This window comes from Fukomys damarensis, unplaced genomic scaffold (assembly GCF_012274545.1).
Source record: "Fukomys damarensis isolate Sample0158 unplaced genomic scaffold, DMR_v1.0_HiC HiC_scaffold_5, whole genome shotgun sequence".
In the NCBI taxonomy this organism is placed as follows: Eukaryota; Metazoa; Chordata; class Mammalia; order Rodentia; family Bathyergidae; genus Fukomys; species Fukomys damarensis.
This window is the reverse complement of record NW_022900917.1, coordinates 40,590,728-40,601,665: the sequence shown is the minus strand read 5'-3', so window position 1 is coordinate 40,601,665 and position 10,938 is coordinate 40,590,728. Positions and strand designations below refer to the sequence as shown.

Below are 10,938 nucleotides of genomic sequence, written 5' to 3'. Positions count from 1 at the left end.
CACTATGTAGCTCGGGCTGGTCTTAAACTCACAGTGATTCTCCTGCCTCAGCCTCCCAAGTGCTGGGATTACAGGTGTGCGCCACCACACCTGGCTATCATGATTTATTTTACTTAATCCATACTAATAGAATTTTGTTACTGAAAACACTGTATTAATTATCCTTATTTTATAGTCCTTTTTTTTTGTACTGGGGATTGAACTCAGGTCCTTGTGCTTGTGAGGAAGGTGGCTAAATTCCTGGCCAGTCCTTGAATCTTAACATAAATTTCTAGAAACAGAGTTGCTAAGGCAAAAGGTATTTGTATTTAAACTTTAAAAAATATTAACAAATTGTTCCCTGTAGAGGCTATACTAATTTATTTTTTTCACACCTGAGAGTTTCCTCACATCTCTGCTGTCATAATACATTATAGAATTTCTGAGCCAGGTGTGGTGGTGTGCTCCTGTAATCCCAGCACTGGAGAATCACCAAGAGTTTGAGGCCAGCCTGGCTACATAGTGAGTTCAAGACCAGCCTGAACTACATAGCAAGAACCTGTCTCACAATGAAGATGAGTATACTTTCCTGTTTAGAGATTTGTGCATGTCATTCTCTGTGAACAACTTTCTTGTCTTTCTAACTCTTTTTCTTCTTTCCTTTCCTCTTCCTCTTGCCTTTCTCTCTCTTTTCTTCCTTTTTGGTTATGTTTCTATCTCCGTCCATCTCTTATCTTTCTACAGATTTTTGAAAATTAGTTTATTTCTACTATACCTGCAAATATTTTTTTCTGAGTTTGTCTTTGCTTTTCAACTTTGTTTATAGTAACTTCTCATGCAGAGATGTTTACATAATTGTGTACTTATACTTATATTTTTTCTTCCTGGTTTTTGTCCCATACTTAGCTTTTACTTTAAGATTTTTAAAAAAATTCTTCCATGTTCTTTTCTAGTATTTTTGTGGCTTTAATTTTATCTTTTAATCTTTGTGCTACATGAATTTTTAATTTATTTACTTTTTTATTTATTTTTGAAATGAGGTCTTGCTATGGTCTCCAGGCTCAAATTTGTAAGTTTAAGTGATCTTCCTGCCTCTGCTTCCCATGTATTTGGGATTAGGGGTATATGCCACCAAGCTAGAGTCTTGGATTTTACTTTTGGATAAAGAGTGAGGTAAAAACCCACATTTAACTTTTTTCCATATTACTAGCCAAGTGTCCAACATGATTTTTGTCTCTAAATTGGAACTATCACTTTTGTCTTACACTAAATATTCATATTTAGTAGTGTTTCTGAAGCCTCAATTCTCCACTGATCTTTATTTTACCATGTGTCAGTACCAAACTGCTCATGATGGGTTTTTTTTTTCAGCTTTAATTGATTTTATTGGTGCATTTTAGGGATACAGTACAATTACATTCATTGTTGGGATCTTGTACCTCTACATGACAATATATGCTTTACCACTGAGCTAAATCCCTGGCCCAGAACCATTTTATTGTTTATTTGTTTGCTTGTTTGAGACAGGGTCTTGCTTTGTGGTGCAGGCTGGCCTTGATTTGAGGTGATCCTCCTGCCTCAGCCTCCCAAGTGCTGGGTTTAACAGGCATACTCCACCACACCTAGCTAGAACTGTTTTTATAGTGGAAAAATTAAGATGTTCAAACTATTTTGGGAAATCCCAAACTCTTCTTCATTGTCCTTTAAACTCTGAACATTACCTCCACTCTTGAAACTCCGTTTATCCTTATTTATCATTTCATGTCTCTCCGCAAGAGCTAAGCAAATCAGTTTCTTGACCATGAGGTTGAGAGGAGCTTTGAGTGGAGGATTCAGGCAGAGACTGTTGAAGACAAATGGGATGTGCATCATGGGAGACTGCAGCTGTGGAGTATGGGTAGTCAAGTGGACACAAGAGAGGCCATACCCCAAGGTAGTGGGGCTTATCAGTCATGAAAATCACAGGAACAAAATTTTCAGGTAACACAAAAGATTGATTGTATCAGAAGAAAACTTCAACCTGACAAATAGGATCTCGTAGCCAATTCCAACTCACCAGAGCAAGGCGTACTAGACCCTTAGGCAAATCCCAGACTTGAGTTAATTTTTAAAACTTGATATATTCTTGGGCCAGGGATTTAGCTCAGTGGTTCTGCTGCCTGCCTCACGAGTGCGAGGCCCCAAGTTTGATCCCCGGTACCAAAACAAAACAAAAAACAAGCAAGCAAATAAACAAAAACAACAACAAAAAACCCTTTATATATTCTTTAAGAAAGAAAAAGCTAGATACCTTGAAGGAGGACTACTAAAATCCCAAGTGTGTACCATGACTCTTCCTTCTAGGCTTTCCAAAAGAGATCTACTCCGGAGCCCTTTCCACTGGTCCCAAGAATTTATGGACTGGGATATGTGCGGAGCCCATAGGGGGTCTAGTCCGTGCCCCTTTCACCACCCTCTGTCTGTATGAGGAAGCTCCTGACTTGCTACTGAGCTCACATCTCACAGCAAGGAGTTGATCTGCCTGGGTTCGTATGTCAGGGTCCCAGTGTGAAATGGATTCCACATACTAGGTGGAAGACCAAGGCTGGGTATTCAATCTTTCCTTTTTTATTTTTTTTAATAGTCTTTTAAAAACCCATGGTTTTAAGCCAGGGATAGTAGAAGATCCCTGTAGTCCCAGCTTCTTGGAAGTCTGAGGCAGGAGGATCTGTCTCAAAGGAGGAAGAAGAAGAAAAAGAAAGAGGCTTATAGATTGCTTATAATACCTAATAATATGTAAATGCTGTCTAAAATGCTGTTATACTGTACTCTTCTGGGGGAAATGACAAAAAGTCTGTCAAGGCTCAGTATGGATGCAACCTCTACCCCCATCCACAAGCAGGGATAGATACAGAGGACTCAACTTTATTTTAAACACAAACTGGCACATAGTAAGATCTCAGTAAATGTCAAAGGTGATTTCATTATTACCATCATCACTACAACTTTGGTGCTTGAAGAGTGAGTCTTCATGGGCTTTCTTTCCACTACTCTGTGGCTTCCCTTTCCTTGTCCCTGGGGTGGACTACCTTGTCCTGGGACTGTTCCAGTCATTCTCGGTACTATAAAGTTCTCTGTCCCTTGTAGTCACAAAACTGTCACATTTCTGTAATTGAAAAGTCCGATTTTGTGTAAAATTCTAAACTTGAACTTCATTTCCCCTTTCTCTGCTGTCAGTCCCCACTGAGTGTGCACCAGAGGAATGGTGTGCAGGGAGGAAGTGTCCTGGCTGTCTTTCCCTCTTTCCAACCTGTGCTCTACTTCCTCATCCCCACCCTATCACTGAGCAGCTGACTCTGAGATCGTTCTTGACTGGTGCTCGTGCTGAGGTCCTCTGGAGCTGACAGATGTCCAAAACCACTCTATCATGGGAAGTTTCAGTGGGATCCTTGGAGACTTCCCACTTGGGAATTTACAAGGGCATGGGCCAGTTTTGTCTTGGGTCTGGTCACTTAGCAGCCCTATTGGCCTCCACCCCCAGTTTCTGCTTAAAGACTCATGTGCCTGGCTTCAGTTGCCTTTTAAAAGGGCTCTTGAGCATTCCCCTCCCATGGCTCTCCTGTCTGAGAGCACCATATACCTCTGCCTGCTCCTATAAGGTGGCTCCCTTTGTTCTATCCATGGTTTGTAAATCCCAATCCTTTAGATTTATTCAGAATTAAGAGGTATGCATCAGATACTAGACCCTTCATATTCCAAACTCCAGGGGACACTGGGCAAGCTCTCTAAGTATCACCTTCATGCCCCTCTCTGGGTTTGGGGTCCAAGAAATCCTCCTCTTCACTTTCCATTTCCTACGCCCATTTATAAACACACACTACTTTCCCTATCTCTTCAACTTCAGGGTCAAAATTTGTTCCTAAGCTTCTCCTTTGCAAGTCCTGCCAAAGTCAGTTAACATTTCACTTTGGAACGTGTGAATTCTAGCTAATGTTCTCTTGTTCTCAGCTAAACCAAGGCAAAACAGCCTCTTTCAAGCATTCTGTTATATTATTATACTCATTAGAGTGCCTTTATGGGGCTCAAATGGAAAAAGTGCATATGAAATACTTACCATGGTATCAGGTATATAGTAAGCGCTCAAAATAAACTATTTATTTATCACTGTATATGACAATAACTAGGTAATCTAAGTGCTTTATAAATAGCAACTCTATGACTTTGATTGTATATGTAAAAAAACTGAGCTGGACATGGTGGCACATGCCTGTAATCCCAGCACTCAGTAAGCTGAGGCAAGAGGATTGCTGTGAGTTCAAGACCAGTCTGGCTACATAGTGAGTTCAAGGCCAGCCTGAACTGCATAGCCAGACCCTTCTCAAAAAAGAAGGAAAAAAAAAATGAAAGAAAGAGAAAACCAAGGCACAGAAAAATTATGTATCTTTTCCAGTATTACAAAGCTATTAGTATGTGATGAATTCAAATCCAGTCTGGCTACAGAGGTTGTGCTCTTAACCATAGTGTGATTCCCTTCTCAGTAATATAAATAGCTTTTACTAACATCATACAGATTAATCCTTGATAACTGTGGGGCCAGTTTGTGTATGCCTCAAAGCCAAGTAAATTACATGAGAAACTACTCACATCCCAAGTTTGATTTCATTCAGTGGAATTGTTGTCCCTCCCTGGACCAAATCCAATGGCTAGTTGGTTTTTCCCAATGAAGTATTGAAGAGAATGAATGTACATGGATTTGATTGATAAATGGTGGTTTTGATATTACAGAACATTCCAGAAACCGGTTTCATTCAGCCCTGTGTACCCTGAACACTATCATGCATAGCAGGGATGAGGATTTCTCCTTCACGCTCCCTTCCGATTGATGGGAGGGGTTGGTCTAGGGTCGGGATTTATAGACTTTTTTTTGGAAAGTGCATAATTTATTACATTTATGAGTTCATAATAAAATGAATTCTTAGGAACTTTAAAAAGAAGGTAGGAGTAACAATTGGATATAAAATTACCAAAATGTTGGAACCTGAAATATTAAATTCTAGATTTTTCTTAAGACCTCTTTCTCATGATTACCAAAGTTTGAAAATTATTATTTTCATGCAAAGGAACAAGGGGGAATTAAAAAATAGATTCGTTGATGAAGACCGTGAGTTCTTCTCAGCTGGATTTATTTTTCAATGAAGCTCAAATGTAGGGATATATTTTCTTTACTTACGGGAAGCTGTCACTTGTTCTGTTACTCAATAACCCTCAAAACAGAGCAGAAAATGCTTATGCAAAGTGACGCAGGCCGTAACCATTCTCTGCAGGCTTCACCGTGTCAGTACACTTCTCATCCAACAGCTTTCTCAACTCTACAGTTCTGTAAGGGAACTATGAACATTTGAAAATATTTTCCAGATTCATCATGCAGGCTGCCTTTCTTTTCTGCACTGTAATCACACGAGCTGCTGGGAAGCAGAAGCAGCTCTCCTGCCTGCCTGAGATGCCTTTGAAGTCTGTTGTCTTTTCCTTGATGCTCTAGAATTAAGTTTTCATTCTCAGCTGCCTTTTCATTTGCTATTTGCAGCTGAGAAAGCAGCTCCTGGGTATGAAGTTTCTTTCAACTCAGCTCACTCTTTACGTTGCTGATTCTAATTTCTGCACTTTCAGTGAGTTTCTTTGTTTCTTCTTTCCATTTATTGGCTGCTTTCTGTTGCATTGCTAAGAGATGCCTCAGTTCAATAGTGGAACTTCGGTTACTGTCTTCCATCTCTTTTAACCGAACTTCAAACCTATGTTCCTTCATTGAAAAATTCATGTTCTATTGCACTGATGTTTAATTTGGCTTTTTTTGTTGTTGTTTTTGAGCCTCTAGACCAATCTTTCTGAAATGCTCAGCTTCCTTGTATAACTGTTCATTTTCTTGCTGAAGTTTAAGCCTTTGTTCACTGACAAAGCCACTATTCTCTCTTCCAATTCCAACACAATTTGAAGTTTCTGAATCATTTCATGGGAAATGAAATGCTCCTTCCTTGTATAACTGTTCATTTTCTTGCTGAAGTTTAAGCCTTTGTTCACTGACAAAGCCACTATTCTCTCTTCCAATTCCAACACAATTTGAAGTTTCTGAATCATTTCATGGGAATGTGATAGCTCTTCTGAGGAATTAATTTCAAGGTTTTTTTTTTTTTGAGACAGGGTCTCATTATGTAGTTGAGAATGACCTGGAACTCACTTTGTAGCCCAGGCTGGTCTCGAACTCATAGCAATCCTTCTGCCTCAGCTTCCCGAGTGCTGGGATTACAGGAGTGCGCCACCACGCCTGGCTCAAGTTGGTTTATTCTATTTTCTGCTCTCTTAAGTTTTAGCTCAAGATCATCTTTTGAATGTTTAGAGATGATACATCTTTTGAGCATTTCTTCTGGTTTTCTGTAATCACTTTCATTTCCTCTACCTTCACAGTAATTTTTTTCCAGTTCTTCTTCCACAGCTTTTTTCCTCCTGATGCATGATTTAATTTGGATTTGTTTTTCATCACACTCCATCTGAAGAGCTGAAAGTTCTGTCATTTGAGAAATTGGTAATTGATGCTGCTTTTTGGTGTTTTCAATTTCTTTCCTGGTTCTAATGGCAGAATTTGTATGAGCTGAGCAAATACTTCTTTCATTTTCTCTTTATCTTCTTCTCTTTTCAAGCAGAACCTTTAAAAACCAGGATTAGGGTCAGGGATTTAGCTCAATGGTGCTGCCATCTGCCTCTCAAGTGCAAGGTCCCAAGTTCGATCCCTGATATTTTTGAAGATTAGCTTCTTCTAAAAGTTGCATGCTATCTCTGGCTCTTAAAATAGCCTCATATTTCTCAATTTCTAATTCACTGCACTTTGCTTTTAGGTCTTTGATTGTTTTTCCAGATGAGTTTTTTTCTGCTCTCAATTGGTTAGCTTCTTGGATTGTCACCCATAATCTTCTTTTGCATTTGTCCCTGAAGACCTTTAGTCACTTTTGTTAACTCTTCTACTTTTGCTACTGCAGCTCTCATGTCTATCTTGGCTTTCCCATGAGAAAGATTGCTGTGGAGTTCCTGCTGGTGGGAAGGACTGTTGCAGAGTTCCTGCCATTGTAGAGTTCCAGGAAGTCCCGGGATTTATAGACTTTTAGTTTGGCCAGGTGAGTAGGAACTTGGGAAAAGCAAGTCTATTTAAAAGAAAGACATGCAGAGTCTGTTAAGTAGTTAATTAGAATAGAAATAAGAGATTAATCACCTTCATAGCAGAGCTAAGGAATAAAGAACAAGGACTACTCTTGTAGCTTGTGTCTAGATCTCCCCTTAAAGCTTCACATAGTCATAGGTGGGGTTTGTTCAGAGGTGACTGGATCTGGAATGTGTGATGTTGGAATTAATTCATGGTGCAATGCTAAGCTCAAGGGCCCTAGGATTTAAGGTGTGAGGCTACCCACCCTTAGTAGCCTGGATAAGATATAAGAGATAGAAAGAGCTATGGTTGACCCTTGCTTGCTTTGCTACCTTCTGCCCATCATGAACTATTCCTCCTCTGCCATGTCTACCTCCCATCCACCCTGCCATGGAACCTGCTGATTATGGACTGAAGCCTCTATAAATTGTGAGCTAAATAAACCTTTCCCCCTTTAACTTGGGTGTTGGGTATTTTGTCCCAGAAATGAGAAAATAACTAAGACAAATACCTACCATCAGATGATTAGACCTAGTCTTTTGTCCTGACCTACATCCCATTCAGTGTGGTTGATTCTTCTCCTCTTGACTTCCCATGTATCTTCATAATAAAGTAATACAACTAACATCACTTGAGCATGCTTCCATGCTTTGCGATAGAAAAAAAATTATTACAATCATATTATCCTCAAATACAGGTAATTTAATCTTTCTCATTTCCCACTGTTATGCCTTTTGTTCTGTTTCTTGTCTGATGGCATTGAGTCATGAATTCTAGTACATTATAAGTAATAATGAGAATAGCAAGCATTCTTTTCTTGTTACTTATATTAGTGAAAACTCTCTAAAGCATTTTATCTCTTTAAGTATGCTGTAAAAGTCTAGAAAAATGCACACACAAAATTTTGTCTACATGTTTAGGAATTTCAAGGATCATGGACATTTTTACTAATTGCTCATTTTTATGAATTCCTTATTAAAATGAGGTTGTTATGCTAGGTGTGGTGGCACACACCTGTAATCCCAGCACTCAGGAGGCTGAGGCAGAAGGATCGCTGTGAGTTCAAGGCCAGCCTGGGCTACATAGTGAGTTCCAGGTCAGTCTCAACTACATAGTGAGACCCTGTCTCAAAAAAACAACAGCAACAACAAAAAAATAAAGTTGTTATTATTCCATTAAAATAAGGTGGACTTTTAGCTTAAGACAGTTTTTTTCAAAATATTAAAGCATATCATAATATTAAAGATTCCATATAGTGTCAGTTTAGAATTTTAAAGTGGCAAACTTTATCAATTATTTTTTTCTCATCAATCAAGATAATTACATATTCTCTCTCTTTTGTCTTAACAGTTGTTGAATTATATTAATAGACTTACCAATATCAAACTATCCTTGCATTCCTAGAATAAATTTTACTTGGATTTGATATTTGATTCATTTACTATTCTGTCACATTTAATTTGTTAGTGTTATATTTATGATTTGGCATTTCAGTTTATTAAAAAAAGATTATAATATATGTTCCAACTGCCTCACTCTTGATGTGTGTAGAGCTGAAACTCTTCCCGAGTTTTAGTTCTTGGATGCTTTTCCCAGAGATACACCAGGGAGGCCCTCCTGCCAAGAATAGACTAAATGCATTCCAAATGGGGGTGAAAGAAACACAGAACAAAGGAAAGAGGATTTGAGCATATACATTTCACGAAGTCACCAACTTTTAAACCTGTTTGGATCTACAGTAGCACATGTATAAGACCCACAGACAGCCAGGCTTCTCTGGCCTAAGTCAGATGCAGGTTCTTGCTTTTGTGTTGTGATGTATCAGGCTGTGTCATATGCATTCCTATGCACTTTGTGCCAAACCCAACTTCCCAAAGTTTAGCCATGCCAAACAGCACAACAGGATGCCCAGGACTTGGCCTCATGTGTGGCAAAGGGCTAACCTCCAAGGGCTGCCAGGATGAGACTGATATCCCTTGTCCCTTTGGACAACTCATTGAGAACTTCAAGTGAACCAGTCATTGGGTATCACATAGCAAAACAATCAGCTGGATGACTGTTTTGTTTTGTTTTGTTTTTTTCTCCCAACTATTAGATTGACAATGTCTAAGATTCTAATCGGGCAGTACATTTTAATGAAATCTTGCAACAGAGTATTTTTAAATACAATTATTTTATATTTATCATTTATTTGAATCACCAAATGCCCAGTGTAGCAGATTGAACCCCTAATATAGTAATTCAATGAGCAAGGAAATTAAAGCCCAGAATGTAACTGGCAGTGTCAAATGGTGCTTTTAAAGTTAAAGTTTTGACTGTAATCCCAGCACTCGGGAGGCTGAGGCAGGAGAATTGCTGGGAGTTCGAGACCAGCCTGGGCTACATAGTGAGTTCCAGGTCAGTCTCAATTTCATAGTGAGACCCTGTCTCAAGAAAACCAACCAAAAGAACAACAAAAAAAATTAAGTTAAAGTTTTGTCTTTTAGAGGCAAGCTGTTACTTCAAAGTTCCTCAGGCTGAGGGCATAACCACCACCCCTCCTCTCCTCAGCCCAGAGAAAAGGACAGAATATGCAGATACGGGCTGCCCGAGATCCAGTCCACATTTGTTTCCACAGGGAAGGGAAGGAAAGAAGAAAAATGCTAGAAGGGCTAAAACAAGCTTCCAGTTGTCTATTGTCTCATTATATTCCCTGTCCCCACTGCCCTTGCATAGCTGGACACAATGAGATGATAATTTGTAGCAATGTGAAGCCATCTCCTTGGAGCTATATTCATTTTTTTTATATTAGTGCGTATTTGTAGCGCATGTTTACGTTCCCTGTGGGGAATTGGTACAGGTACACAGTACATCTCAATTCCTTTCTTTCATCCCCTTTCCCTCCCCTTCCTCTATTTCTCGATACATCTCCCCTTTTAGAAAAATCTACCTCGTCTTTACTTCCTGTTATTTATCTTTTACTTTGCTCTTTATTGAGGGAGCTCATTCTACATCAAACTTTTTCCTTTTCACCATGTCTCCAGTGCTGTGTTGGAAGTGGGGGAAGCAAGTAATAAGGATCTGAGTGGTGGGTGACAAAAGAACTTGATTTGCTCCAAGTCACCAAGCCTGTTAGTGAGGGAGTGGGAACTAGAACCCCCAGGTGCTCTGACTTTGCCTGACTGTCTCTCCCACTGGCAGTGCTGCCCTTGTCTTATTAGAATCTCTTTTCTGTGTATTCTTTCTAGAGAAAAAGCTGTGTGTGGTAGCATTTAAAAATGACAAATACAGTACTTCCAAGTGAGTGTGAATACAGGCATTCGATAAATCAATGTTATATAAATTGTAAATACATTTTGATGAGGAAATTAATTTATCTATAGACTTGGAGGATCAATGAAAACAATTCAAATCCATGTTAAAATGATTTAATGGGTATAAGAGTATCTTTATTGACTTATATTGAAGCAAAAGTTACTTAGAATTGATAGTATCTTGTTTTAAACCCAACTGTGGAAAACTATAAACATACGCAGAAGGGGAGTATAATGAATCAATCACTCCTCTTTAATAATTATTGGCATATGGTCAATCTTTTTTTTATCTCTGTGTTCTACCCCCTCACACATTCCTTCCTTTAATTATTTTAAAGCAAATCCCAGCCAGGTCTGGTGGTACATATCAATAACTGTACTACTATGGGAGGCTGAAGCAGGATTGCAAGTTGGAGACCAGCCTGGGAAATTCAGTAACTTAGCAAGACTCTGTCTCAAAATAAAAAATAAAAGGGCTGAGAAAATAGCTCAGTGTGA

The 10,938-nt window shown here is 39.0% G+C and overlaps 1 pseudogene; it reads right to left on the bottom strand.

Moving 5' to 3' along the window:
- Positions 1-5,346: 5,346 nt before the first annotated feature.
- On the bottom strand, positions 5,347-9,169 carry LOC104851721 (annotated as a pseudogene).
- Between the last annotated feature and the right edge of the window lie 1,769 nt (positions 9,170-10,938).